We start from the raw sequence: 5621 nt of genomic DNA, 5'->3' as shown, positions 1-5621 counted from the left end.
AAAAAGATAAACAGATAAAAACATATGGAAAAAATGCTTCACGTTTTATGTCATTTAGGGAATTACAAATTAAAACAATGAGATTCCACAACACGCATATTAGGACGGCCAAAATTCAAAACGTTGACAACAGCACTCATTGCCAATGGGATTATAAAGTGGTGCAGCCACTTTGGAAGACAGTTTGGCAGTTTATTATAAAACTAAGCATACTCTTACCATGTGACCCAGCAATCACACTCCCTGGTATTTAGTCAAATGAGTTGGAAACTTATGTCCACACAAAAACCTGCACATGGATGCTTATAGCACCTTTATTCATAACTGCCAAAGCTTGGAAGGAACCAAGAAACTTGGAAGTTCACAAACCAAGTTGTTGAACTGAACTCTGGTATATCCAGACAATAGAGTATTATTCAACGCTGAAAAGAAATAAGCTATCAACCCATGAAAAGACACGGGAAAGCCTTTAGTGCATATTATAATACTAAGTGGAAGAATCAAATATGAAAAGCCTACATACTGGCTGGGCGTGGTGGCTCACGCCTGTAATCCCAGCACTTTGGGAGGCTGAGGCAGGCGGATCACGAGGTCAAGAGATAGAGACCATCTGGCCCACATGGTGAAACCCTGTCTCTACCAAAAAAAAAAAAAAAAAAAATTGGCTGGGCATGGTAGTCCTCTGCCCACCCCCACAGCATACTTGGGCATGACCTCCAGCCTTTTGTTGCCATCCAGGTTCGTGTGCATTTCTGCTGGCGCAGTAAATCAACCACTATGACACGGTTTTGCAAAAGAGAAAAGATTTATTCGCAAGGGCACTGAGCGGGGAGGTGGGACAACATCTCTCAAATCCACGTCCCCCGAAGATAAGTGACAGCTTCGTTCTGTGTGAGCATGGCTGGAGTTCATGGCATTTCACAGGACACGTGTACAGAAAAGGGTAGCATTAGCATGAGCTGAAGGCAGAGTTTTTGGCCCTCCAATGTCAAAAGGCCACGTTTTGGGCACTTGCGCAGGCCCAGTTGAAGGGTTAGTGGTCTCAACCAGTTTGAACTGGACAGGAGCTGGTCTAAGTTCCTGAAAAACGACCGAAGAAGCTGTGACCATGGTGGCTTACGCATGTTATCTATACAGCAGCCAGGGAAGGTTACGTTTCGGCATTCAGCGGCAAGGCTTTCAGCTACGGTGGCCCTTAAGCTTCACAGAAAAAGGAGAAGAAAAAAAGTTAAAAACCAAGCGACCCAAAAGCAAAAACCCAAAAGCCCCCTCCTGCCGCAGACAGACCCTTTACTACTGATGCCAATCATTAAAGCGATCTGTTGAGGTTTAGTGCACCACTGCACTCCAGCCTGGGCAACAGGGTGAGACCCTGTCAAAAAAGAAAGGAAAGGATAGGAAAGGGGAAGGGAAGGGGAAAGGGAGGAGGGAGGAAAAGAAAGGAAGAAAATAAAAGAAAGAAAAAAGAAAAGAAAATGCACAGTGAGCTAGATTTGGCCTGGAGGCTGTAGCTTGCCAACTCCTACTCTGGATTCATGGATTAGAGTTTAAGGAAGAGTTGGAGAAGTAATGGCAGAAGAACTGGAGTGAGGCCCAACCCCGTGGTGTTCTAGGAGAAAGGCTTTTGACACAGGCATCTGGCAGTTATTTTTCAGGGGAGAACCTACAAATTAGAAGGCTGTACAGCTCCCCTTACTAGTCAAGTGACTACACTTTTGTTTTATTTTTTTTTAGAGACAGGATCTCCCTCTCTCACCCAGGCTGGAGTGTGGTGCCGCAGTCACAGCTCACTGTAGCCTCGAACTTGTGGCTCAAGTGATCCTGCCTCGGTTTCCTGAGTAGTGGGACTACAGACACACTCCACCATGCCTGGGTAATTGCTTTTAGTTTTTGTAGAGATGGGGTCTCCTTGTGTTGCCCAGACTGGTCTTGAACTCCTCGCCTTAAGTAATCCTGCCACCTTGGCCTCCCAAAGTGCTGGGATTACAGGTGTGAACCACCATGCCCGGCCCCGTGTGACTACTCCTACAGAGGCCCTCGATGGCCTGGAATGATTGATTCCAGGACTCTGTCTTCTCATCCCAAAGCACCAAACCCTACTGATAAGGAAAGGGCCCCCGTTTCAGAACTTCCACGGCCACCCCACACACAGCCCTGGGATTGGTAACTTTGCAACCTGGGCTTCCCCGATAATCAGATTTACGGTAAGACCCCAAAGAGGTCCAGGCGCTTCTAAAACAAGTTATACGGAGAATCCAAACCCAAATCCTCAAGATGTGAGCCCACATCACATCCCCCAAAATGGAGCATCCGTGACCACTCCAGCCTTGCTAAGGACACAGCACACTCCTTGACCCTCGCCACTACAGAGGACAATTGCATTCACAAATGTCCACTGGTTCCCACGCACTAAGCAAACTTTTATGGCCTTAATTGACACTGTTTCCGCAAAGACCCCAATAAATGTAAGGGATGAACTCCCTCTGTTCCCTGGGGCATAAGATTGAAGTCAAACAAGTCCGCCTCACTCTGATCACTGGTGTAATAGCTTTGCAGAATATTCCAGTGGTCTCAGTTCTTTCTGCTCTTGAATTTCCATCACTGGGATGGATGCTCCAATTGGAATAAAACCCACACTTTGTCCCTTACTGTTGGTCTTGGCAGACGAGACCCTGAAGACCTGCCCAAGCCATTAAAATCGTTAATATGACCCAAAATACATTAAAACAGGGACTTCAAGGATTGAGAGAAGGGGTGACTATCCCCTCTGTTTCTCCGTTTAACAGCCCGATTTGACATGTTCTTCCAATGGAAAAGAACAAATGGCATCTCACGGTGGATGCTGAAACCTTAACCCAGGGGACCGTGGAGGCCCCAGCCCCAGCAGGCTGAAAGGATGGAGCCCATTCAGTCTTTTGCTGTCCAATATTTGCTATTTTTGCTTCCTTGAAGTGTTCCACAGTACCTAATTCAACAGCCTCTCAGCCTCTACTTCCATTCTATTTATTGTGGTAAAATATATAACAAAATTTACCAATTTAACCTTTTTCTTTTTTCTTTTTTTTTTTTTTTTTTTGGGACATGATCTCACTCTGTCACCCAGGCTGGAGTACAGTGGTGCCCTCGCAGATCACCGCAGCCTCAACCTCCTGGGCTCAAGGGATCCTCCCACCTCGGCCTCCTGAGTAATTAGGATTACAGGCTTAAGCCACCATGCCCAGCCTATTTTAATAATTTTTTAAATTTTAATTTTATTTATTTTTTAAAATTTTACTTTAAGTTCTGAGATTCATGTGCAGAACGTGCAGGTTTCTTACACAGGTATACACATGCCATAATGGTTTGCTGCACCTGTCAACCCGTCATCTAGGTTTTAGGCCCTGCATGCCTTAGGCATTTCTCCTAATGCTGTCCCTCCCCTTGCCCCCCACCCCTAGCCAGGCCCCAGTGTGTGATCTTCCCCTCCCTGTGTCCATGTGTTCTCTTGTTCACCTCCCACTTATGAGTGAGAACATGCAGTGTTTGGTTTTCTGTTCCTGTGTTAGTTTGCTGAAAATGATGGCTTCCAGCTTCATCCACGTCTCTGCAAAAGACATGAGCTCATTCTTTTTTATGGCTGCTTAGTATTCCATGGTGTATATATGCCACATTTTCTTTATCCAGTCTATCATTGATGGACATTTGGGTTGGTTGGTTCCAAGTCTTTGCTATTGTAAATAGTGCTGCAATCAACATACGTGTGCATGTGTCTTTATAGTAGAAGGATTTATAATGCTTTGGGTATATACCCAGTAATGGGACTGCTGGGTCAAATGGTATTTCTGGTTCTAGATCCTTGAGGAATCGCCACAATGTCTTCCACAATGGCTGAACTAATTTATACTCCCACCAACAGTGTCAAAGTGTTCCTATTTCTCCACAGCCTCGCCAGCATGTTGTTTTCTGACTTTTTAATAATCGCCATTCTGTTTTGTTTTTTTTTGTTTTTGTTTTTTGTTTTTGAGACGGAGTCTTGCTCTGTCACCCAGGCTGGAGTGCAGTGGCGCGATCTCGGCTCACTGCAAGCTCTGCCTCCCAGGTTCACGCCATTCTCCTGCCTCAGCCTCCCGAGTAGCTGGGACTACAGGCGCCTGCCACATGCCCAGCTAATTTTTTGTATTTTTAGTAGAGATGGGGTTTCACCGTGTTAACCAGGATGGTCTCGGTCTTCTGACCTCATGATCCACCCGCCTCGGCCTCCCAAAGTGCTGGGATTACAGTCATGAGCCACCGCACCCGGCCCCTAATAATCGCCATTCTAACTGGCATGAGATGGTATCTCATTGTGGTTTTGATTTGCATTTCTCTAATGACCAGTGATGATGAGCTTTTTTTCATATGTTTGTTGGCCGCATAAATGTCTTCTTTTGAGAAGTGTCTGTTCATATCCTTTACCCACTTTTTGATGGGGTTGTTTTTTTCCTGTAAATTTATTTAAGTTCCTTCTAGATTCTGGATATGAGCCCTTTGTCAGATGGGTAGCTTGCAAAAGTTTTCTCCCATTCTGTAGGTTGCCTGTTCACTCTGAGGATAGTTTTGTTTGCTGTGCAGAAGCTCTTTAGTTTGATTACATTCTATGTGTCAATTCTGGCTTTTGTTGCCATTGCTTTTGGCGTTTTGTCATGAAGTCTTTGCCCATGCCAATATCCTGAATGGTATTAACTAAGTTTTCTTCTAGGGTTTTTATGGTTTTTGGGTTTTACATTTAAGTCTTTAATCTATTTTGAGTTAATGTTTGTATAAGGTATAAGAAAGGGGTCCAGTTTCTGTTTTCTGCATGTGGCTAGCCAGTTTTCCCAGCAGCATTATTAAATAAGGAATCCTTTTTCCATTTCTTGTTTTTGTCAGGTTTGTCAAAGATCAGATGGTTGTAGATGTGTGGTGTTATTTCTGAGGCTCCTGTTCTGTTCCATTGGTCTATATCTCTGTTTAAAAATATGGAATGCTTTGGTCGGGCATGGTGGCTCACACCTGTAATCTCATCACTTTGGGAGGTCGAGGTGGGCGGATCGCAAGGTCAGGAGATCGAGACCACCGTGAAACCCCATCTCTACTAAAAATACAAAAAATTAGCCGGGTTTGGTGGCGGGCGCCTGTAGTCCCAGCTACTCGGGAGGCTGAGGCAGGAGAATGGTGTGAACCCAGGAGACAGAGCTTGCAGTGAGCCGAGATGGCGCCACTGCACTCCAACCTGGGCGACAGAGCGAGACTCTGTCTCAAAAAATAAAATAAAATAAAATAAAATAAAATAAAATCATGGAACTCTTCACAAATTCGCGTGTCGTCCTCGGGCAGGGGCAATGCGAATCTTCTATCATTCTGATTTTAGTATATGTGTTGCCAAAGCGAGCACTAATTTAATCATTTTTCAGTGTACAGTTTAGTGACACTAAGTACATTCACAGCCATCTATTTCTAGAATCTTTTCATCATCTGAAACTGAAACTCTGCACCCATTAAACACTAATTCCCCCCCGCTCCCAGCCCCTGGTAACCACGGTTCCACCTTCTGTTTCTACGAATTTTTTTTTCTTTTTTCTTTTTTCTTTTTTTGAGATGGAGTCCAGCTCTGTCGCCCAAGC

The 5621-nt window shown here is 44.8% G+C and overlaps 1 non-coding gene across 1 annotated transcript; it reads right to left on the bottom strand.

Moving 5' to 3' along the window:
• Positions 1-5289: 5289 nt before the first annotated feature.
• LOC123567321 (U6 spliceosomal RNA) lies at positions 5290-5392 on the bottom strand. Its single transcript, XR_006690241.2, has one exon. It is a non-coding gene; the product is annotated as a U6 spliceosomal RNA (small nuclear RNA).
• Positions 5393-5621: the final 229 nt, after the last annotated feature.

The sequence above is a fragment of the Macaca fascicularis genome, chromosome 10, assembly GCF_037993035.2.
Source record: "Macaca fascicularis isolate 582-1 chromosome 10, T2T-MFA8v1.1".
NCBI classification, from domain to species: domain Eukaryota; kingdom Metazoa; phylum Chordata; class Mammalia; order Primates; family Cercopithecidae; genus Macaca; species Macaca fascicularis.
This window is presented reverse-complemented; position numbering and strand designations above follow the sequence as displayed.